Genomic DNA, 24,973 nt, shown 5'->3' with positions numbered 1-24,973 from the left:
GCCTCAAAGAAGAGTGAGATTCAAATCAATAGAAAGAAAATGAATAGGGAGCCCCAGACAGAGGAGACAGGAAGGGCAAAAGTTTGGCAGTGGCAGTGACAATGGCATTCCCCATGGAGGACGCCATGTGGCCAGAACATGGTCGGGGGAGATAGCAGCAGGACATGAAGCCAGAACACCCTGGAGGCCAAAGTAAGGAGGCTGGATCTTCTTTCATGGGCCCTGGGGACCCATGAAAGATCTGCCAGCACCAGGGACCTGGTCAGAGCCCCGCTTTGGAAAAATGCCACCAGAGGGCCGCACAGGGCAAGAGCAAATGAGGAGACAGAAGACAGAGAAGCAAGTTCACTATTGGCCCTTAGGGGTCCATTCTGGGTGGTGAGGGTTGGTGTGATGGAGCTGGCCTAGTCACTTACTTCCTACTGCAGCCCAGGATCCCAGCACACCTCTCAAATCTCACTGAGCCTGACGCCAGGGGAATCTCACTCCCCAGAGGCCCAGCATCCTATTCAAAATGACCCTGACCCCTTGGAAATCCCAAAGCAACAGCCAAAGGCAAGGCTAGGCGGCTGTGTGGGGCAACCCCAGGATGGCAGGTGCAATAGAGGCCAGGCAGGTAGGTTGAGGGTGTGTCAGAGGCCCAGGGAATTAGGCATTCACTGCCCTGGCCAGAGTTCAGAGATCAGCGACCCAAGTGATTAAGTAACAGAGATGATTAAAGGGAGGAGAGGAGGCCCAGGAAACAGGTAAAGGCAAGAGGATAACATAATCCCCTGGATCCTGATTTTCAGGAAACGGGGGGCCCCTGGTCTGGGCCCTGCACTAAAGAGAGTCCTGCTCTAGCCCTCCACCAGCCATACCTCTCTCCCGAGATGAGAAGTTTGCAGGGTCAAGGGTCGTGGGCACTCAAAGTCTGAGCCTGCTTCTAGACCACATTCCAGGTAGCCCGGGCCCCAGAAGTGTGGAGGAAGGTGGGATAGAGCTTGGAGGAAGCAGAGGAAAATTTATGAAGAGCAGCTGTCAAGTCAAATTGAACCCTGGGAAGAAAGGCGTCAACATTTTAGAAAGTTTGTCTGGATTTTGTGGGACAAAATCTCCCTCTTTTCCTGCCTTTTTCTGCCTTTTCCATCAACTCTCACAGGTTTTGTCAAGGCTTTCTGAGCCAAGTTTGTGCTCCTTTTGATTGGAACACCAGGCAGAGATAGGCCAGAAGGGGGCACAGCGTGACCCAAATTTATGTGGGTCACATGCACACGTGGAAGCAGAGGCCGAGGGGTGTCCGGTCCCATGTCCAGGGCTATGTGGCCTGATACATATCTAGGCTACAAACCGGCCCTTTCCTGCCCTGGGCTGCCTCTCCCTCCACCCACTCACTCAGCCAAGAACCCCAAGGAATTAGTTTCACTCTTGCTTTCTCACTCTCTGAATCTCAGGGTTTTAGGTTGAGAAAAGTCATCTGCCTATCAGAGCAATGAATCGTTGGAATGTGGCCATCCATACATTCAACAATTATGAACAATCACCGTTCAGAGACTCGTGAACAAGACAGACACAGCCCCTGCCCTCACAGGCCAAGAGAAGAGCCCTTCAAGAAAGCCCTGTTAATATGAAGATAGACGTGATAGCGAACATTTATTGAGTGTTCATTAAGTGCTCACTGCACATGAATTCCTTGGTTCCTCTCAGCAACCTTACGCAGCAGGTTCTATCGTTATTATTCCCATTTTAGAGAAGAGATAACTGAAAGGTTAAGTAACTCACCCAAATCTCACAGCTAATACGTGACTGAGCTGGGATTTAAATCTCAGGCTCTCAGCTTGTATGCTGTCCTGCTGCTCTAAGAGGGTAGATCCACAGTGTGATGGAGCCCCTGGTGGGGGAACCCGGGAGGCTTCCTGAAGGAGGTGATGTCTAGGCCAAGTTCGAGGGGATCAGTCAAGTGAAGGCGGAGGGTGGATAAGAGCATTCCAGGTGGAAGGAACAGCAGAGGTGAAGGCTCTGTGGGGTAGGGAGCTATTCTCAGCCCCTCTCAGGGAGCAAAACAAGGAGGGGGCATGGGGAAGGCTGGAGATGGGCAGGCAGGAATGGGCAGTGCCCTCCTGAGCGCCTGGCAGGGGCAGGGGCTACAAGCAGGGAAATCCACAGCACCTGCCCCCAACCTCGCCACAGCCTTAGACAATTTCTCCCTGGAGAATATTACCATGACTGAAACATGCCTTTGAATCAAACCACACTTGCTGCCCTTGACGTCTCACAGGCTGGCAGGGAAGACAGACAAGGGTAAAGTGAAGGGACAGGAAGTAGGTAAGTTAGGGGCTGCCCTTCCAGCTGGGGCGGGGGGAGGGGAGGGTTTGGGGAAGGAGTAGGGTTTGCACATGCTGGGATGAGGGAAAGGGCTGGAGCATGGAAGAATCCGAACGGAGGCAGCCAGCCTGATCAGCAAGGGCCAGGCTGGGAACAGCATCCAGTGCCAGGAATTCGAACTTAGTGATGGGGAGCCAGTGAAGGTGGCTAATCAGGGGAGAGAGCCAGGACAGGAGCTGGCCTTGGGCGGCTGGCTTACCCTTGGCCCTTCCCACCTCCCCAGCCAGTGCTTCCAGCTCAAAGGGGCCCTCCCAGCCCCTCTCAGGGGAGAGCAGAGTGTGGGCCTCTCCTCTGCCTGCCAGGGACCTGAGCCAAGAGCCCTCAGCAGCTCGGAAGGGGGCCATGTGTGGGCCCGCCAGGAACTCTGGAAGAGGAATGTGGCCTAATTAATTCTCCAAAGCTCGGAGGGCCTCGCCTTGTGGGAGCAGCTGCCAGGACAGGCCTGCCAGGACGCCACGGGCCCAGCCCGTCTATCACTGTGCGGGGACAGCAGGCTGGGAGGCCCAGAGACAGGGGCCCAGGGGGCCAGCCCCTTGCCTCCAGGCACACACGTGTCCTCCAGCCCCTTCACAGTAAATAATGCAATAATTGTAACAGTAATAGCAACAGGCCTTGAGGGCTTAAAGTGTGCCAGGCCCTGTGCGAAGCCTGTTGTACTCACTTCTCATCTAATCATTACAAGGACCAGTGAGGTGGGTACCGTTATGATCTCCATTTTGCAGATAAGGAAACTGAGGCTCAGACGGGTGAATTTCCTGGACCAGGATCCTGCAATCAGAAAGCACAAGCAGGGAAGCTGGGATTTGGACCTAGGGAGTCTGGACCCCAAGACCATGTTGTCATAACCACCATGCTGGGCTGGCTCAGCAGGGGAAATCGAGGCCCAGGGAGGTGGGATGCCTTGCCCAAGGACAGTCGATTAAAAAAAGGCCCTGGGATAGTGAATGGGGTAAGTACCTGCAGGGAGAAAGGCCACGCCCCTGTCCTCTGCTTGGATTGCCTTTTCCTGAGGTTTCTTATGGGGCTCTTCCTCTCCTGGCCCATAGGTTACCCTCAGGGACCTGTGATTTGCTACTCCAGGCAGGCGGGGCTGGAGGAAGCGATCCTGTCTCCTGGAGTCTCCACACATTTTGTCCCAGTGACATGGTAACAGCACCACCGGCTGGGCTGCATGTTCTCAAAGACTCCTCCTAGTGACCCTATCCCCCCTCCATGGTCTGGGTGTTGAGGGTACACCATGACCAAGAGAGACTCAGAGTGGTGCAGAGATGGGCTGGACCAGGGCCTTTCAGCTAGAAAGTGGCAGACCCAGGACAAGATGGGCACCCAGACTGGCCTGAAGCCAAGACTCTGCCCTTCCCCGACAGCAGACCAGAAGGAGGGCAGTGTAGCCACATCCCATCCCTTCTCTGAGCCTGTTTCTCATCCGCTGTATGGGGATAAGAGGAGACCAACCTTATAGGCTTGTCCTGGAGTTCATTAATAACAGCTCACACACTATGGGTACTCCTTGTGTCAGGCACTGTCCGAAGTACTCTATTTAATTTTTTAAAATTTTCCAAAACAAGATTTATTCATGGCTATATAACATATCACCATAAGGCTGTACCATATGTATTTGTTACTCTGTAGGTGTATATTTAAGTTTGGGCCATTTCCCACCAATGCAATAAACACTGTGTGCTACATTTATACATAAAGTTTATATTCATTCCTAATTCTTTTTTGCTGCATATTTTTTATTGGGACTTAATTCACACCCCATAAAATTCACTGTTTTAAAGTGTACAATTCAGTGTTTTTTTAATATATTCACAGTTATACAACCATCACCACTATCTAATTCCAGAACATCTCCATCACCCCCCCAAAAAATACCTCACCCTTTAGCAGTTACTCCCCATATCCCACTTCCCTGGTCCCTATAAATTAGGAATCTACTTTCTATCGCTATGGATTTGCCTCTTCTGGACATTTTATATCAATGGAATCATACAATACGTGGCCTTTTGTGTCTGGCTTCTTTCACTTAGCATAATGTTTTCAAGGTTCATCTATGTCGGAGCATGTGTCGGTATTTCATGCCTTTCCGTGACTGAATAATATTCCCTCGTAGAGACAGACCACATTTTGTTAATCCATTTGTCTGCGTTGTTTCCACTTTTTTGGTTTAAGCATGTTATTTTAGCCCTCAGCGACCCTCTGGGGAGATGCTGTGTTATCATCATATAGACAACAAGATTGAGGTCCAGAGAGGTTAAGTAACCCACACCAGGTCACTTAGCTAGTGAGCAGCAGTGGTGGGCTTTGCCTCAGAAGTCTGGCTACAGAGACCACGGCCTTAACCACTAAGCATCACTGTCTCCTCAGTCAAAGTAAGAGAATGTAGATCAGCACCCACAGCAAGCAACTGCACCAGAGGTGGCACCCATAGGGCGCTTAGCGAAAGGTGGCTTTTCTCAGCAGCATTTCTGAAGGTGGCAGAGCCAGGGTCTGCCAGGCAGAGCCCCAAGCTAGAACAGGGGTGTCAGGACACCCAGTGATAAAAGATTGCTATCTCGGCACACAGGTAGTTCTCCCAGGGGACATCTCTCCACACCTGGGGGGAGCTGCTCCCTCCCTCTGCAGCACACCTTTGACCTGCACCCCAGAGCCCATCTCTCCACCCATCCCCACCTATGCAGCCATGGCTCCTCTCCTGGCCCCAAGGCCCTGCCACTGGGCAGCTGAGGTAGTATCCTTGGGTGAGGTCAAGGTCAGAGCTGCAGTTGAGGTCATGTGGATGGATCGCTGCCTCCTCTGGCCTCCATCTCCTAAATAATGAGATAAGAAATCTTAATACGTTCTCTTTTTTTTAATTACAAAGTTAGGACAATACATACACAAGAACTTGTGGCTTTAAAAAAATGAAAAGAATATGGGAGCTTCTCAAATAAAAAGTTTCCTCCTGACCTCCCTCTCCAAGGCAACTACTCTGAGAGTGGGGTAAGTAGCCTTTTCCTATGGATTCAGGTATATGTTTTCTAATGTTTTAGAGGTGTTTAAAATAATAAATGGCGACATGAGTCTCCCTATTCTGAGACCTTCTTTTCTCCAAAGGCCTCTCACTTTCTAGACCAGTACACAGAGATCCACCCCCATCTTAATTTTAACAGCTCCATTGTGGTCCCTGGCATGGACAGACTGTTGTTACTTGACCATCACCTGCTGATGGCTTTTGGAAGGCCTCCATTTATCATTTTCATAAACATGCTGCGGTAAACACCTTGTTTATACATCTTTGTCCTCAAAGAACCGATTTTTAGACATGAAATTGCTGGGCCAAAGACAAGCACATTTTAAATATTCTGCCCAGAATGAGGTTCTAATTTGCAGTCTTGTCCCCACTAGGTGCAAGTGCCCTTTCCTCACAAGCCTTCCGGCACAGGGTTTTATCCATCTCTTATTGTTTGCTGCTCTGATAGCGAAACCACTTCTTCACAAGGAATCTGATATGCAAAAGAGATACGCCTGATGCCACCCGGATTGGGGAGGGTGAGGGGCCTGGAGATGCTCCCTGTCCCACCCTATCCCCTGGTGCAGAGGACCCCTCTAGGGTCTTCCAGCGCTGCTCTCCAGGATCCTGTTTGGCTGCAAGCCTGTCCCTCTGAGGTTGGCATGAGCCCCCAGCCTCTCAGTCCTGCCCAGTGGTTTGGCACTGCAGGGAGCTAAGGATGGAGGAGGGGCTGGCCAGTCTTCTTCCTCAGCTGACTCCACCCTTCCCAAATAGATGCGCCTTTGAGTAGGGGTCTCCTGCGGACAGCACTGTCATGGCAAAGCACGTGTGGTGGGGGACGGTAGGCACCTGAACCTGCAGATGTTTTGAAGAGGGGGGTCCTGGGGGGTCCTGATTCCCCCTCAGCCTGCAATCCAAACTAGCCTTTCAGAAAAGACTGGATCCTGGTCTTGCCTCTACCCAGACCTCGCTGTGTAGACCCAGGCAGGGCACTGTCCTTTCTGGGCTCCCAGCTCCCAGCTGCCAGGCCGGGGAAATCCCTCTCACAGGGTAGATGCTGAATCTGCTCCCTCTGGAGACTCCACACCTGCCACGCGCGCATGAGTCGCTCCCCAGGGGGGAGGAAGGCTCCTCCTGGGAGTTGGCAGAGCCAGGGCAGGGGAGGAGCACAAGGAACAGGGGAGGGGAGGCTCACTCCCTACAATTTTGATGCTGCGCGGTGAGCTTGGCACACTGGAGCCCCACCTGGCTAGTGTGAGACCTAGTGTGAGCACACGCACGCAGGGCACGCCAACGTGTGAAATGTATTCTTGTGTGCCAGCTGGGGGTCCTTCTGCTGGCGTCCAGGCATTCAGGTCTGGGTCCCGTGTGATGGGTGTCCATACACAATCCACCTGTGTGCACGTCGACACGTACAAGTACGTGTGCCTGAGTGTCCCTGAGAGTGTAAGTCTTCACCTGGTTGTGGCTGTCTAGATGTGTGTGCGTACCTGGGCCCATATCCGTGTGCATGCGTGAGAGTGCAGGCGTACCTGCAGGATGTGCATGCAAGTCCATGATTAGGGATTACAGGTGTGTGGGCGCACCAGTGACACAAGCATACAAGCTAATGTGTGTGTTTGCGCCTGAGCATGTGTCAAAACACATGCATAGGGTGTCCCTAAGTGTCAGTGGAGTGCATCCACGTGTGTGGATCTAGAGGTGCTTCAGTGTGCGTGTGAGCACAGCTGTGTATGGAACTATTGCAGTGTGACTCTCTGCTGATGCAGATACACACAAGTGTGCCTTTGCACCCCAGGAGGTGCCACCTCAGGGTCTGCAAACCATGACACCTCCTCCAGGGCCCATCCCACATGGCCTGGACCTCTCTCCTCTGCGCACACTGAGGAACCAACAGAGGGCCAGTGTCATTGCTTTCATTACAGGCAGATTGATTATTTTAGTCATTAGTAACTCGTTATAAACCTCACCGAGTTTAAGTACAAACATGGTTATATCATAGATGCAAAATGCATATGGAATCTGAACAAGAAGCATGAAAGTGAAGGATTTCCCACCCCAATCTGGGACGGCAGTGGTGGTTATCCACCATGCAGGGCTCAGAAAGGCAGGAGAGGGACGGGGGCAGAGCAGAGAACCCCTGCCTCCATTTCCAAGGCTGCCCAGCCCTGACCTCCATCCCCACCCCCACCGGGAGATATTGTCCTGGGCCCAGATGCCCCCAACTCTGGCTTGAGTGGGAGTGGGGGAGTGAGGGTGTCAGACCATTCCCTGCTCTGACAGCAACCAGGCAAGGCAGGTCCCTTCTCAGCCTCCCTCTGTAACTCAGGGATAATCATACCTACCTGGGGTTTCTCAAGGAATAAGCTCCGATATCTGCCCACCTCCTTCCTCCCCTCAGAACAATTTCTATCCCCCCACCCCAGCTCCTCCGCTTCTCTCTCAGCCTGAACTGCTTCCTTGCCCTAGGTCTGACCCACGAACTGCTACCCGCCCGTCCAAACCCACGCCCATGCCACCACCCAGCCGCGCATTTGTCGTCTCAGCTGGACTGTGAACTCTCAGGGTAAGGAAGGCTCAGGCATTCCTGGGTCCCTAGAGCCCACCCCAGCCTGGCACAGCTTAGGTATCAGGCACGATTTGATTTTAGAAACTGAAGATAAGGGTAGTGGAGGGAGGAGGGCTCTGGGAGGAGCAATGTTTGGTAAACACGGCAGGTCATGTCGTTGGGTGCCCCAAGACTGGATGAGTCAACCTGACCCTTGGCCTGGAGGACAGAAGGAAAAGCATCATTTATCAATCTCCACCAGGTGCCGGCATCACCCATGCACTTGATCCCCACCACACACCTGGGAGGTAAGCAGTATTTTTCTTCCCATTTTATAGATGCAGAAACTGACCCTCAGAGAAGATGAATCAGCAGCAGAGCTGGGACTCAAGCCCTCCTAACTCAGCACCTTCACCAGGCTCTTCCCTCGTGTTCCATCTCTCCTTCTCAAGCCCCGCCCACATTCCCAGCACTTAGCAGGAGTCTGTGGCTCTATCCCAGGGGCTTTGGAAAATGCCCTCAGGAGCAGCCCTTGATCATAAAGGATAGGGGTGGTGGACAGATACTGCAGCTTCCTCACGCCATGGGTGAGGCGACCCTGAGGCTGGTTCCACACTGTCTCCCAGAGGTCCCCAGTGGGACTGAGCCCTGCTTTCCACCTGCTGCTCATTAACTTGCCTGTGTTGACTGCCCTTCCGGTCTTACTTCCACGTCCTTTATAGCTTCCTAATATCACCTCGAAAATAAATCCATGCCCTAGAATCCTAGTTCAGGTCTTCTCCAAGGGCCCCAACCCAAGACTGAGGGGCAGCAGCCACGGGGGCTATGAGTCCCTGGGAAGCCAAGAGGGCCTCGCTGCAAAGGGATCTCTGCCTCAGAGGCCCTGAGACACGTGCAGGGCCAGAAGCACCTCAGCACAAGTCTGGGGCCATGGGAGGAGCCCCGGCAGGCGGGAGCCCAGCCCGGCTGCAGCTCTAACGCTGTGCACAGTGTCAGGTCGGGGTGCAGGGCTGCAGGTGCGCCAGGGTAAAGAGGGCAGCAGGGTGTGAGTGCAGCAGCTGACGGGAGCAGGGCTTATCTTAGTGCCCGAGACCACACCCGTACCTCCCTGCCTTCTGCAGAACTGGGGCCGGGACACCTATGCCCTGGCGGGCCCCAGGGCAGATCCCGGCTAGAAAACCCCAGGGCCCCCGTCTGACCCTCTCCTGCTCAGCCCCTCTTGTCTGGGTCCTGGCAGAGCAGGGAGGCCGCCTGGGGAAGGTCCTAGACAGGGATCTGAGCAACTCCATGCCTCTCTGGGCCTCACTTTCCCATTCATGAAATGGCACAGGGCCCTGGTGGGGCTGAGGAAGTGAATGAAGGCATCCCAGCACACCTCAGAGGGATCCTGCTCTCTGATTCTGCCAGGAAATCATTTGCACACAAAACATTAGATGTGGCATATCTTACACCCCTAAGCCTTTCAGAAGAGGGTATTACTTAACGCAGAGGAGTTAAATTCTAATGGTGGAAATTCACGCACTGGAGAAGACACAGCTTGACTTTGGGGATTGGCCTTCCTTACACCCCTCAAACCACACCATGTCAACCCCCAGGCAGGCAGTGGAAAGAGCACAGGCTTTAGTGCCAGACAGACTTGGGCTCAAACCCTCGGTGACTCAGAAAAGCCCCTCAACCCCTCTGAGCTTCAGCTTCGTTGGCTGTGAAATGGGTTGACAACGCCCACTGACCCAGGTAAGCATCTTCAATCTCCTTTAGTCCTCAACTGGTGAGGAAGTAACTCTGATCCCCAGTTGATGCCGTAGAGACCCAGAGAAGAGCAAGCAGGTGCTAAGGAGGCCAGCCCCTGCTCACGTGGGTCCAAAGTGGTCCAGGACCTGCCTGCCCCCTGCCCAGGGACCCCTGAGGCCTGGGCTGTGCCCTGCCCATTCCAGCCTTCCCCTGCTTGGCCCAGCCCTGACCCGAGGCTCACCCACTGCCCGGTTCCTGCACCTGGCCCGTGGGGCAGCCAGGGCTGGGTCTTCAGTATCGGCATTCCTCTGTGATGAATACTTCTGGCCTCAGGAATGCTGGGAGCTGGACCAGGAGGTCAAGGGTCCATGACCTTATCCTACTCCCCTGAGAAGCTCTTAAAGCCTCACAGCACCTGGGCGAGGCAGGCATGGCCCAGCCACAGAGGGAAACTGAGGGCAACTGACTTCATCCAGAAAAGAAAACCAGAGGCCTCCTTGGTTATCCTCGGTAAGAATCAGGACAGAAGATGAAAAATTAAATCAAAGCAAGCAATGGACTGGCAATTCCACTTCTGGGTAGAGGCAGGCATGGCCCAGCCACAGAGGGAAACTGAGGGCAACTGACTTCATCCAGAAAAGAAAACCAGAGGCCTCCTTGGTTATCCTCGGTAAGAATCAGGACAGAAGAAGATGAAAAATTAAATCAAAGCAAGCAATGGACTGGCAATTCCACTTCTGGGTATACACCCCAAAGAAATGCCTAGATATGTTCATCAGAAGATGTATACTAGAAAGCTCAGCTTTTCCTATGGGAGCCACCGGGTTAAGAGGCACGTTGGTCTTCTCCTCTCCCCGCCATGGCGTGTGCTCGTCCACTGATATCAGTGTACTCCAGAAAGGGGGAGCCATCTGACAATAATGTCATTTTGCCTGCTGTGTTCAAGACTCCCGTTCGACCAGATATTTTGTAAACTCTGTTCATGCCAACTTGTGCAAAAGCAGCAGACAGCTCCATGCTATCAGTGAACTAGCAGGTCATCAAACCAGTGCCGAATCTTGGGGTACTGGCAGAGCTGTGGCTCAAATTCCCAGGGTTCGAGGTGGTGGGACTCACCGCTCTGGCCAGGATGGTTTTGGAAACATGTGTCTTGGAGGCTGCACGTTTGCACCAACCAAGACCTGGCGACGTTGGCACCACAGGGTGAATACAATGCAGAAGCGATATGCCATCCGCTCTGCACTGGCTGCCTCTGCCTTACCAGCACTGGTCATGTCTAGAGGTCATCATATAGAGGAAGATCCTGAACTTCCTTTGGTAGCTGAAGATAAAGTTGAAGGCTACGAGAAGACCGAGGAGGCTCTTTTGCTCCTGAAGAAACTTGAGGCCTGGAATGATGTGAAAAAGGTCTACGCCTCCCAGCGAATGAGAGCTGGCAAAGGCAAAATGAGAAACCGTTGCGGTATCCAGGGCAGGAGACACTGCATCATCTGTGATGAGGACAGTGGTCTCATCGAGGCCTTCAGAAACTTTCTGAATCCCATCCCTGGGATTACTCTACTTAATATAAGCAAACTGAACGTTTTGAAACTTGCTCCTGGTGGGCATGTGGGACGTTCCTGCATCTGGACTGAAAGTGCTTTCTGCAAGTTAGATGAGCTGCACGGCACTTGGCATAGAGCTGCCTCCCTCAAGACTAGCTACTGATACAACCTCCCCATGCACAAGATGCTCAGTACAGACCTCAGCAGAATCTTGAAAAGCCCAGAGATCCGAAGAGCCCTCTGAGCACCACGCAAGAAGAGTCATCTCAGAGTCCCGAGGAAGAATCCACTGAAAAACCTGAGCATCACGGTGAAGCTAAACCCATATGCAAATACTATGCAAATACTAAACCCATATGCAAATACCTCAGCAGAATCTTGAAAAGCCCAGAGATCCGAAGAGCCCTCCGAGCACCACGCAAGAAGAGTCATCTCAGAGTCCCGAGGAAGAATCCACTGAAAAACCCGAGCATCACGGTGAAGCTAAACCCATATGCAAATACTATGAGCCGGAACACCATTCTTCTCCAGGCCAAGAACCACAAAACCCAGATGGATAGGGCAGCAGCAGCACTAGAAGACAAATCAGATGAGAAGGAGGTTCCAGGCAAGAAGCCTGTGGCGGGAAAGAAAGGAAAGAAGGCTGTTGGCATTAAGGAGCCGAAGCGCTTGGTGGGAAAAAAGGCGGCAGTGACCAAGAAACCAACAGCTGAAAAGAAGCCCGCAGAAAAGAAACCCCACCGCAGAAGGAAAGAGGGCTGCTGCCTAAACTTAAATTTGCTTATTTCGTAAAGGTCAGATCATTTTGGACAGCTAATTTTGAATAAAGACCTGATGAAGAGACAGTGGGAAAAAAAATGTTCGGACTGCCCTGGTGGCGCAGTGGTTAAGAATCCGCCTGCCAATGCAGGGGACACGGGTTCGATCCCCGGTCCGGGAAGATCCCACATGCCGCGGAGCGGCTGGGCCTGTGCACCACAACTACTGAGCCTGCGCTCTAGAGCCCACAAGCCACAACTACTGAAGCCCTCCGCGCCTAAAGCCCATGCTCTGCAACAAGAGAAGCCACCACAATGAGAAGTTCGCACGCCACAACTAGAGAAGGCCCGGGTGCAGCAACGAAGACCCAACGCAGGCAAAAATAAATCAAATAATAATTTTAAAAATGTTCATAGCAGCACTATTTATAACAGTCTCATACTAAATGAAGTAAGTCACAAAGAGAAAGACAAATATATGATATCACTTATATGCAGAATCTAAAAAAATGACACAGATGAACTTATTTACAAAATGGAAACAGACTCACAGACTTAGAGCAGGGATCCCCAACCCCCGGGCCATGGACTGGTACCAGTCCGTGGCCTGTTAGGAACCAGGCCTCACAGCAGGAGGTGAGTGGCATGTGAGCAAGCGAAGCTTCATCTGTATTTACAGCCACCCCCCATCGCTCACATTACTGCCTGAGTTCTGCCTCCTGGCAGATCAGCGGCGGCACTAGATTCTCATAGGAGCGTGAACCTTACTGTGAACTGCACATGTGAGGGATCTAGGTTGTGCACTCCTTATGAGAATCGAATGCCTGATGATCTGAGGTGGAGCTGAGGCAGTGATGCTAGCGGTGGGGAGCGGTTGCAAATACAGATTACCATTAGCAGAGACGTTTGACTGCGCAGAGACCATGATATATCAATTGCTTGCAGACTCATATCAAAACCCTATCAGTGAGTGGCAAGTGACAATTAAGCTGCATCTGGTGGCAGGTGTTATAGTGGCAAGTGAGTTGATGTACTTCACTTGTACAGCTGCATCTGGTGGCAGGCTTTAAGTCAGAATCCGACACGTTTTAGTCTGCGCGTGGCCCGCCCATTATTTTATTTACTTCCATCCGCATTACCTGCATTGTGCACTTTCATCAGCCACAATTTTGGTAAGCCCACAAGCTAACCCTAGCCAGGATGAGTAAAAAAAACAAACGTCACTGGAGAGCTTCTTTGAAAAGGGGGAAAGACCCAGTGATGAGACAGCAGAAGACTCTAAGACTGCCAACGAAAAGAAAGCTACATTTAAAAGAAAATACCAAGAGCCCTCCTTAAATTACGGGTTCACTGCAACAGGGGATTCACATTCTCCAAGCCCGCTTTGTATAATATGTGGCCACCGGCTATCCAACGAAGCCATGAAACCTTCAAAACTGCTTCGCCACATGGAGACCAAGCACCTGCATTGAAAGACAAGCCTTTGGAGTTATGCAAAGGAAAAAAAACATGAACACAAAGAACAGAAGCAATTATCGAAGGCCACCACTTCATCAAATGTGTCTGCACTGAGAGCATCATTCTTAGTGGCTAACCGCATGGCTAAAGCTAAGAAGTCCTTTACTACTGGTGAAGGGTTGATCCTGCCTGCTGCTGAGGACATTGGCATGAACTTTTAGGAGAGGCTGCAGTTCAAAAGGTGGCACGTGTTCCTCTTTCGGCTAGCACCATAACTAGACGAATTGATGAAATAGCAGAGGATACTGAGGCACATTTGTTAGAGAGGACTGATGAGTCACCATGGTACGCAGTCCAGGTTGACGAGTCTACCGATGTTGACAACAAGGCGACAGTGCTTGCTTTTGTGAGATATATTTTTCAGGAGGATGTGCATGAGGATATGTTATGTGCACTTTTGTTGCCAACCAGCACCACAGCTGCGGAACTATTCAAGTCTTTGAACGATTACATATTAGGAAAACTGAATTGGTCATTTTGTGTCGGTATATGCATGGACAGAGCGGCTGCCACGACTGGACGGCTTTCTGGTTTCACTACTCGGGTCAAAGAGGTCGCTTCTGAATGTGAGTCTATGCACTGTGTCATCCACAGAGAACTGCTGGCTAGGCGAAAAATGTCACCTGAACTTAACAACGTTTTGCAGGACGTGATTAAAATTATCAACCACATTAAAGTATATGCCCTTGACTCAAAGGTGGAATATCCTGAGATTGCCACAAAAGCACTGAAAAGCCTGCTTCCACTTCCAACATCCTGTCTTTGTGAAGCTGGGTTTTCTGCGGTGACAGCAACCAAAACGCGATCACGGAGTAGATGTGTTCGTGCAGCTCTGTGAGGAGATGGACGCAGAGCACACACGTCTTCTCATACACAGAAGTGAGATGGCTTTCTAAAGGTAAATCACCAGCCAGAGTTTTTGAGCTACGAGAGCGACTCCAGAGGTTTCTTTTAGAAAAACAGTCACCACTGGCAGCACATTTCAGTGACGCGGAATGGGTTGCAAATCTTGCTTACTTGCGTGACATATTCAACCTGCTCAATGAACTCAATCTGTCACTTCAGGGGAGAATGACAACTGTGTTCAAATCGGCAGGTAAAGTGGCTGCATTCAGAGCCAAACTGGAATTATGGGGACGACGAGTGAACATTGGGATTTTTGACATGTTTCAAACATTAGCAGAGATTTTGAACGAGTCTCATCCAGGGCCTTCTTTCTCCCAGCTGGTGCATGATCACCTATCTCAGCTTTCAAAAGAGTTTGAGCATTACTTCCCAACCACAAAAGACCCCCGAACTGGGAAGGAATGGATCTGCGACCCATTTGTGAATAAGCCAGGTGAATCGACTTTGTGCTAGGAGAGGATGAACTGCTTGAGATCGTAAATGATGGTGGCCTTAAAAGTATATTTGAGACAACTTCAAATCTCCATACGTTCTGGATGAAAGTCAAGGTGGAATATCCTGAGATTGCCACAAAAGCACTGAAAAGCCTGCTTCCACTTCCAACATCCTGTCTTTGTGAAGCTGGGTTTTCTGCGGTGACAGCAACCAAAACGCGATCACGGAGTAGATGGACATAAGCAACACACTTCGGGTGTCACTGTCTCCCGTCACCCCCAGATGGGACCATCTAGTTGCAGGAAAACACGTTCAGGGCTCCCGCTGTTTCTGCATTATGGTGAGTTGTGTAATTATTTCATTATATATTACAATGTAATAACAATAGAAATAAAGTGCACAATAAATGTAATGTGCTGAAACATCCCAAAACCATGCCCTCCCCCTGATTTGTGGAAAAGTTGTCTTCCACGAAACTGGTCCCTGGTGCCAAAAAAGTTGGGGACTGCTGACTTAGAGAACAAACTTATGGTTACCAAACGGGAAAGTTCGGGGGGGAAGGATAAATTGGGAGTTTAGGATTGACATGTACACACTGCTATATTTAAAATAGATAACCAACAAGGACCTACTGTATAGCACAGGGAACTCTGCTCAGTACTCTAATAACCTAAATGGGAAAAGAATTTGAGAAAGAATAGATACATGAATATGTATAACTGAATCACTTTGCTGTACACCTCAAACTAACGCAACCAACTTACTCCGATATAAAATAAAAATTTTTTCAAAAGCTGTATACTAGAATGTTCATAGCAGCACTATTTATAATAGTCTCAAACTAGAAACTGTGCAAAAGGCCAGCAACAGTAGAATGAATAAGTAAATTGAACTACAGCTAACAAAATAATATGGATGATCTCACAAACAAAATGTATAAAACAAGACTCCATCCCGTAAGATTCCATAGATATAAACCTACAGTTTTAGTGGTGTTAGAAGTCAGCAAGGTGGTTTCCCTCGGGGGGATGGGGTCAGTCAGTGACCGAAAGGGGACAGAAAGGGGGCTTCTGGGGTAGCAGTCATGTTCCATTTCTTGATCAAGCTACAGTCTGCATGGGTGTTCTCAGTTTGTGAAAATTCTTCAAGCTGGGTGTCTATGATCTGTACACTTTTCTGTACAAATATTATGCTCTTGAACTTTATGTTGGAATCTTATGGTATGCCCTCTTCTGTGTCTGGCCTCTTTTGTGCAACATTTTGTTTTTGACATTCATCCATGCTGTGACATGTAACAGGATTTCTTCTTTTTCATTACTGTGTAGTATTCTATTACCTGAATGGCCTGCAATGTGTTCATCCATTCCACTGTTGATGGAAGTTGAGCTGTTTCCAGTCTGGAAGCTATTACAAATAGTGCTGCTTTGAACATTTTTTTTGCACCTGAGTTTTGTTCGTTTTTTTTTTTTTTTTGCGGTACGCGGGCCTCTCACTATTGTGGCCCCTCCCATTGCGGAGCACAGGCTCCGGACGCGCAGGCTCAGTGTCCATGGCTCATGGGCCCAGCCGCTCCGCGGCATGTGGGATCTTCCCGGACCAGGGCACGAACCCGTGTCCCCTGCATCGGCAGGCGGGCTCTCAACCACTGCACCACCAGGGAAGCCCTGCACCTGAGTTTTGATGAACGTATGTATCTATTTCTACTGGGAGTATACCTAGGGGTGGGACTGCTAGGTCTTAGGATATATACATCTTCAGCTTTGTTAGACCCTGACAGTTTTCCAAAAATGGTTTACAATTGCACACTTCCATCAGCTGTATATGACCGCTTGACATCATCACTAGCACCAGCATGGTTGCGCTTTGTCTTTTAGCCCTTACGGCAGGTGTGAAATAATTTGCATTTCCCTGGTCCATAGTGAAGCTGAGCCCCTGTCTTAGTTTGGGTTCCCTAGGAGCTGACCCTGAGACAAGGATTTGAGAGCAAGTAGTTTCATTGGCAGGTTGTTCACCTCCTAGGGCTGCCGTAACAAAATACCATAGACTGGGTGTCAAAACAACAGATATTTATCCTCTCACAGTTCTGGAGTCTGGAAGTCCAAGATCAAGGTGCCATCAGGGTTTGTTTCTGGCAAGGTCTCTCTTCCTGCCTTGCAGATGGTTACCTTCTCACCGCATCCTCACATGGCCTCTTCTCTGTGCATCTGTGGACAGGGGGAGAGATCTCTGGTGTTTCTTCCTCTTCCTATAAGGACACCAATTCTATCACATTAGGGTCTCAAGCTTATGACCTCATTTAACCTTAATCCTCTCCCTAAAGGCCTGATCTCCAAATACAGTCACATGGGAGGTTAGGGGGACACAATTCAGTCCATCACAGCAGGCGATCCTAGAAAAACTCGTAAGGGAGTGAAGAAGCTACAGAGGGGCAGGGAGGAGGCTCCTGAAGTGTGTGTCCACAAGCAGGTTACCACCTCGGGCATCTGGAGTTTAATCCCACAGGGAGACTCTGGGAAATCGCATAAACCACACCCCCGAGAGTAATCCCACTCGGGACCAGGGAGCTGGGTTTTTATACACCGACGCCTGTCAGTCATTGGTTGAGGGCTATGTCAAGGCATGAGAGGGTGTCAGCTCCCTGGCATCTCCCAGGCTCACAGAAGCCCCGAGGCTCAGAGCTGTGGGCGCACACGCTACAGCACGTCGACGCATACTAGTCACGGTCGAATTCTCACTTGTGTGAAGTGGTTACTCTTTTGAAGCTGGATTTTGAAGGATGTGTATTGATTGATTGACCAGGGAGGAGAGGGCATTCCAGCAGAGGGGACAGCGTAGACAAAGGCCTAGAGAGAGGGACCGTATTGTCCAGCTCGGGCTATATAGGGAAGGGGAGGGGGATGAGACTGAGGCGGGGTCAGCAGAGACTCTACCGTGAAGGTCGAATGAGAAGATGCGCCATCCATATGTGTATCTGCTCAGACACCCAAGCTAGGCTGCGTCCCTAAGACCATCTCAGAATGCTGTTTTCCAGGGCCCCCCCAGTCTTCTGACGATGCACCACAAGCACCCCCAAACCCCAGGATGCCTCCCATAGCCGGAGACACAGATGCAACTCCCAGCAGAGAGGCTGCAAGCCAGGGCCAGAGCAAAGACGAAGGCACCAGCAGAGACCTAGGCCACAGCGTGGGAATCAGGAGAGTCAAGGGCTGACCCCAAGGTTGACCTTAACAAAGGACTTTGAGCTGAGGTACAGGGTCCTGAAACACTGAGAAGGACCCACTTAGTACCTAACCTTACGCTACCTGAATTCAGACCGTGCTGCCCCTCTAAGGTCTTCTCACGGGTCAGAAAACCTGTGTGTATTTGCTCTGTCTGTGGAGCCTGCATAAGGAAGGCAGAGGGTCAGGGAGAGGCTGGGTCCAGGGGTATGGGCTTGGATGAGCACCCCCCAACCACTGTCTTGGCCTGAGGGGGACTGGGAAGTGGGAATCTAAGGCAGGTCTGGGCAGGGTTGACTGCTCTGCAGTCAAAGTCTGCTTTGCTCTGCAAAGCTATCAGTTTGGAGTTCAGCCATATCCAATTCTGTATCCAAATAACAAGCATCTTCTCTACAAAGGTGTAACCCTGACAGGGACCAGGCCTCGTGAACATCTGTTTGTCAGTCCAGCCTTTCTTTGGCAAGTCGCGTCTCCCCCACTAATCCTGCTCTGTCTGTGTGGGTCAGGTTGGGCAGCCTCCCCACACCCAGACAGGGGGACTCGTGAACCATGCCTGGCCAGCCAGAGCCCCTGACCCCAGACACCATGATTGGATAAACACATGACCCAAGCCAGGCCAATAGGAGTCTTCCTTGAGACTTTTGTTAGAGCTTTCTGGAAACTCTCTCATCGTCTGAGATCATGAGCTGTAAAGAAGAGATTATAGCAGCTGGTGGACAACTTGCACCATGGAGAAAATCTGCCCAGGGGAAAAAAAAAAAAAAAGGCAGGCAGGCCTAGCTGGGAGATGGAGAGAGAGACAGTCTTCATGGTGTCAGTTAAACACCTGGATGCAGCATGCCTGAAGTTCCCAGACTCTTCATTTGCATGAGCCAACACATTTCCTGCTGTGCTTATGTTTCATCAGGGTTTCTGCTGCTTGCAGTCTAAAATGATCTGATTAAAATACTAGGTGAGAACACAACCAAGCCCTTTCTGCACCTTCGTACCTCAGAGATATACAGAGATGTGCAGGGAGTTTCTTTAAAGGGCCTTTGCAATTGGAATGTTGCAATGAGGCAAAGATCCCTGTCCTGCTGCCCTTCTTTCCCAAGTGACAATTGACTAACTCACAGCGGAGTAAACACTGCCAGCAGTTTACGTTCAAGAGTTCAGAATGCTACTCCCACGGGAAGGGCCGAGTCCTGGCAAGCTGCCCTCCACCTGACTTCCCAGAGTGTTCTGGAAGGCGCATCTTTCTGACCAACAGTCAGAATTAATTACTTTTTCATTTGCTGAAATGTGGGGGTCAGAGCTATATAGATTTAGGAGAAAGGAAAGAAAATATTGCATTTTTGCAACTCCAGCTTGAATGGGCAAAATTGCACATTGCTGGACTTGATTTGTTTTTTAATACATGAAGCTCAATAATCCACCCAAATTTATTTAACCATAGGGGTTTAGTTAAATAAATTATAATGCATGGATTTAAAAAGAAGTAAGGTAACTCTAAAATATACCATCATAAAAATATGTCTAATGTATGAAGGGTTAAATGCGCTTTGCACAATCACACCTCAATAAAGTGTTTTTTTAAAAAAGCGATTTGCAGAGTAATATGTATAGCATATGCCCATTAATAAAAAAATACCTGGCACTCCTATCTCTTGCAGAAGGCTTGCCATTTATACAATTAGCTGGGGGGTGGGAAGGGAAGGAAAAAATAAGCTATTTACAATTAAAGGTAACTCAGTTTCTTTGGAGGATTCAGTCCATTCAAACTTCAGTTCCCTATCAGAGCTATTTCCCCTTCACAAGGAGTCCCCCTCCCAAGATGGGGGTCTAAGAACTAGAAGCTTGGGTGTCCTCAAGGCATCAAGGAAGGGTCCCTCCTTGGCCTCATGTTTCTCTTGTCAGAATGTCTTCTCCTGTTGGTTATGAGCCTTGGTTTCCATCCCAGCTGCCATTACCTGTGCAGCAGGCAGAGCCCAGGGCCGGTTTTGACTTGGTAAAGACTGTGGAAACTCCAGAAAAGGGGGGCTGATCAGAATCCCTGCAGTCTGGCTGGGACTTCCAGGACATTGTAACCCTGTCCAGGGTCCTGACTGGCAAGTGACCCACCAGAGCCCTCAGTGACTTTCAGTGGGCTTCTGTGTCCTCCCATTGTTGGGGTACTAGGAAATTGAGGTATCCCTTCCACATCACACAGAAGACAAGCTAGGGGTACTATCCCTGGTCTTCTCTCTGCCTGAACTCTTAGTAACGGGTTGAATGCTGACCCCCCCAAAAGACATGTCCACATCCTAACCCCCGGAACTTGCAAATGTGATTTGGCAAAAGGGGCTTTGCAGATATAATTCAGTTGAGGGTCTCAAGATGAGATCACCCTGAATTATCTAGGTGGGCCCTAAACCCAATGACAAGTGGCCTTTAAAGAGAAAGTCAGAGGGAGGTCTGACGCAGAAGAGATGATTCAGAAACGGAGGGGAAGGACATGTGAAGACAGAGGCAGAGACTGGTGGAGTGATGGGGTCACAAGAAATGCCAACAACAACCAGAAGCCAGAAGAGGCAAGGGACAGACTGTCCCCTAGAGCCTTCAGAGGGAGCACAGCCCTGCCAATACCATGATTTCAGACTTTTGGCCTCCCAAACTGTGAAAGAATAAATTTCCGTTGTTTTAAACCACTTGTTATGGCAGCCCAAGAAACCAATACACATTTCCTGCTGCCCTTTCTATTCTACTGTGGGCGTGGACCAAACTTCCCTCCAGATAGCATCTACAGAGTTCTAGAGTTCTAGAAGTGGGCAGAAGACCCCCTCTGGGGTTCTGTCTTTTCCACAACCTCTCCCAGGCTGGGGCTCAGAGTGAAGGGTGGGGCACAGGATCCCTCAGGCAGCCTCTTCACGTCACTCTTTCCTCCTCCAAATCTGTTTTTCCAACGCTCTAGTGGCTCCTCTGAGAAATGGAAGCACTGCCCACATCCTCCCAAGGTGGGCAGGTGTTTCCCCTGCATTGTACCCTAAATTCTTTCTACCTGTGCCTTAAAGTATAAAACTCCATGTTCAGTCCTCTAAGTTTGCTCTTGACAAAGTTCTAGGAGCAGGGAACTCCACTTTCTCTCTCTTATAGTAGGTGGTACTGATTCTCTACCTATCTTCTGTTTCCCTGCTCCTCCTCTTAAAAACACCCTGGTTTTCATTTCTGGAGTCTGTCTTACCCTCACGTCGCCCACATGCTTCTGGGGAAACTGACCCCAACCTCAGTTCCAGGGGCAGCTCTAACTGGTGTCACGGAATCCCATCCCACTTGGTCCAGAAACTCAGGCCTAAATGCCAGTGCAGGGTGCACTTCTGGCCACAGGAACAGGCATGTGACCTTAGCCAAGATGAAAGTGCTGGGAGCTTCTGTAAAAGGTGTTTCCTTGCTCTTAAGAAGGAACCACCAGAAGGGATGTGCTCTCCTTTCCCTTAAGGGTCCTGGTGGTAAATGTGTGGGCCAGAGACATCTGGCAACTCTGAGGGAAGCTAACCCATGGATGAAGCCATCAGAGAGAGGAGGGCATAGTCAAGGGACTGCAGAAAGATGGGCCAGAGTTGCTGGATTAAGCCAGCCCTGAAGCCCACCCTGTCTCTGGAATCTGGTTACCTGAGCCAGTACATCTCATTGTTGAAGCCAGTGTATGTTAGACTTACTATTACCTGCAGCCCAAAGCATCTTAACCAATATGTCACTTACCAAAGTCAGTTTTTAAGACTATTGTCTTATTATGGACTTTGAGATCTTATTTTGGGAGTCAAAAGCTAACTAAGCATTGTTCTTTATTCCTCTTATATTACTGTTCTAACAATTTGAGTCCTCCCTGAGGCAAATGGTTGCCTCTGGCACAAGGAAGCGTGAGAAAAAAATACACATTACTATATTTCAAAGAAATTATCCATGTTACCCTAATGTTCGCACAAAAATCTGGGGGAAGAACTTCTAAACTGTTAGCAGTAGTCACCTCTGGTGAAGACAACTTGGGGGAAATGGATCTCCCTTTCTAGTTTGGTATTACTGTAATATTTGAATGTTTAGAGTAAGCATAAATTATATTTGTAATTTAAAATCCTGAGGATTAAAAAGTCATTCAAGGCATCCAGAATTCCCCAGGTGCCTGTTATGGCTCAGCTGTCAATTTATTTGCAGGACAAAGCAATGACTCAAGAAGAGTAGTAACAATATTTCTTTAAAATTTAGCCTTTTGTTTTCAACAACTTACACTGGCCTGATCTAGCTGCGTGAATATTCTCCACCACAGGAAACCCTCACCAAATCTTTGCCAAATGGTAGCTGGTAGGACTTCAGTGTCTTCTGGGGTCAGGAGAGGAGCTGCAGCTCTGAGTCGTCCAAGGCCTGGCCCCTCTCTCCCTTCCATCCTGGAGTCTCAGGGCAGGAAGCGCACGTGCCTTTCTGAACTCTGAAGGTCCTCCTTGCAAACTCCCAGCATGGGTTCATGCTCCTTCTGCAGGAAGGATGCCGCATCCTCCTCAGACAGAGCTGAGGACCTTCAGCATCTCCGGAGAGGTCTCCAGGCTCTGGGGACCAAAGGCCACAGCCCAGACCCCAGTGCCCCTGGAGCACCCTGATCTGCCTGAGGGTCCCCGTCATTCCCTAAGGGTCCTCTTCTAAGCTTAGTCCTAATGCAGCGTTCAAACCCAACGCGCCTGTCTCTGGCATTCCCCCAGGCTGGTGAAGCCAGGAGCGCCAGGGTGAATGGAAGGAGCCTCTGCCCCAGCCAGGAGAAACCCCAGGGCTGACCCCATACCCACCAGTAAGGGCCGGAGAGGCTGGGCTCTGGGCGCAAAGCTTGGGGAGAGGAGGAAGAAAGATGAAAGAGCTGGAGAAGAGACAGTTTTCCGGCACCTGCTCAGCCCTGCCCACCACCTTCTCTTCCCTGGACCTCGTCCCAGGACTGTGTCCCTCTCTAGAGCCTCTGACTCCAGGATCAGAAAAAGCCTCAGCACGGGCCCCAATTCTAGAATCTCAATTCTCAGAAAGGCTAGTATAGGGAACCTCAACACTCCCCTGCCACCCCTGCCTGGGAGTGGGGTGGGTCTGGATTTCCCCCATGCTCATCTCCTCCGTGAAGGGCTGGGCACCTGCTGGAAGACATCCTGTTCCCCATGGGTATCCAGCCGCCTCCAGATGCCCTGAACTTCCTCATCCCCCTCTGACCCCTGCCTGGATGGGCAGCAGCTACCCCAGAGTCTCTTGCCCAGTCTGACCCCTCTGTGGCTTCCTGGTCCCCAGGGAGCCACATGTACCAGGCCCTGTGCTGGGCATCACGTTCAGAGATGAAGGCGGGTCCCTGCTGCAGGGCAGCAAGGGGGCAGCAGGTGGACGGATGCCCACATGAAAGCATCCACTGTGGCTGCCATAGTTTGCACAGCTGCTCAGCCCGATGCCAGCTGGGGACGTGATGCTGAATGGACGCCAGCCCCTTCCTCGACAAGCAGGTCAAGTTCCCAGCAGCGATCTGTGTGGACACCCTCGCGAGATGCAGCATCTCTCGTAAGTGTTGCCTCCTCAGGAAGGTCCACCCTGAGCACACGAGTTAACAAGGATCCCCTGCTCCACTGTTCTTTAAAGCACGTATCGTATCGCCATCTAGCATTACATGCTCAGTTTGCTTTTTCCCACCCTGGAACGTAAGCTCTTTGAGGGCTGGTGTCTGTGTTGTTCTTCCATCCCCAGCCCCTGGGATGCTGCCTGTACACTATGTATTTGTGGATTCAGTATATCTGCATGAAGGGTGGGGTTGAACACAATTCTTGTCCCTTCCTCTGCCTCACCAGTCGCCTAGCCAAGCAGTCCCCAAGTCCTGTAGAAAGTGTCTCTTCCCCTGTTCTGTCCTCTCTCCTCCTCCCCCTCCCCAAACTCTAAGCCCAGCCTCGCCAGCCCTTACTGGGTATTTCTTAATCTCCAAGGCCCGGTTCAAATGTCACCTCCTCTGTGAAGCCAGCTCAGACGCATCTGCGGGCACACTGCATATTACGTGATCATGGCCCCTCTTACTCCACACTGCAGTCATTTGTTTATAAGTCTGTGCCTCCTGCCCCCTCGCCCTCCCTCCCCCGCACTGCCGAATAGAAGATCTTCAGAGCTGGGCTGGGGCCCAAGTCTCTGTGTGCGTCTAGGGCTTCTGCAGAGGGCAGGACTGGGTATAATATCAGAGCTCAGGAACTGTCTGTTGGATGAATAAAGGACTGAGTGGAGAAATGAATGGATGAGCTCCGCGTTAGTGAGGGGTACGTGAAGGCGCAGGCAGATGCATGAATGAGCGAGGGAAGAAGTTACTGAGTGAATGAGTCAGTGACTGAGGGGTGGCGCGGAGGGAAGGGTGAACGAGCCTGCAAAGGAGGGAGAGCCGTGAGGGTTCCCAGCTTTCTCCAGCAGCCCTGGCAGCAGCCAGCCCCCACTACCCGTGGGCCTGAGCTCCGTGCCAGCCAGACCTCCGATGCCTCCTCCCAGAACCAGCTCCCATCAGCGCTGCTCAGCACAGGCTTCCGATGCTGGCCAGACGCTGCACCGGGCCGTGCATCAGACAGGGCCCTGCCCCGGGGCTCCCGGGACCGGGGGGCAGACAGACAGCCTCATAAATAAACTCGATGCCATGCTGGGCAGACATGTGTTCCGGCAGAGAAGTGAGCTCAGGGTTGGCTCTGGAGCCTGGGGCAGGCAGGGCAGAGCCTGATGGAGGGGTCTGGGAGACCCTCAGGAAGAGGGACCTCAGAGATGGGCCTGGTGGAAAAAGAGCACCAGGAGCAGGAGGGACCAGCTCTTGCCGGTGACTCTACTGGAACGCCCTCACCAACGCTGCAGAGTGGATGCTGCTTTCCCCATCCCTGGATGAGGCCTCAAAGTTCAGAGTGTGAAGGAATGGCTGAGGGCACACAGCCAGTGGTGGGCCCAGGCACTAGCGTTGCTCCCAGGCC

General features: G+C 50.9%; 1 pseudogene; it reads left to right on the top strand.

The window, feature by feature from the left end:
- Window positions 1-10,488: 10,488 nt before the first annotated feature.
- On the top strand, window positions 10,489-23,212 carry LOC102989388 (60S ribosomal protein L4-like; annotated as a pseudogene).
- Window positions 23,213-24,973: the final 1,761 nt, after the last annotated feature.

Source organism: Physeter macrocephalus, chromosome 3 (genome assembly GCF_002837175.3).
Source record: "Physeter macrocephalus isolate SW-GA chromosome 3, ASM283717v5, whole genome shotgun sequence".
Lineage (NCBI taxonomy): Eukaryota > Metazoa > Chordata > Mammalia > Artiodactyla > Physeteridae > Physeter > Physeter macrocephalus.
This window is presented reverse-complemented; position numbering and strand designations above follow the sequence as displayed.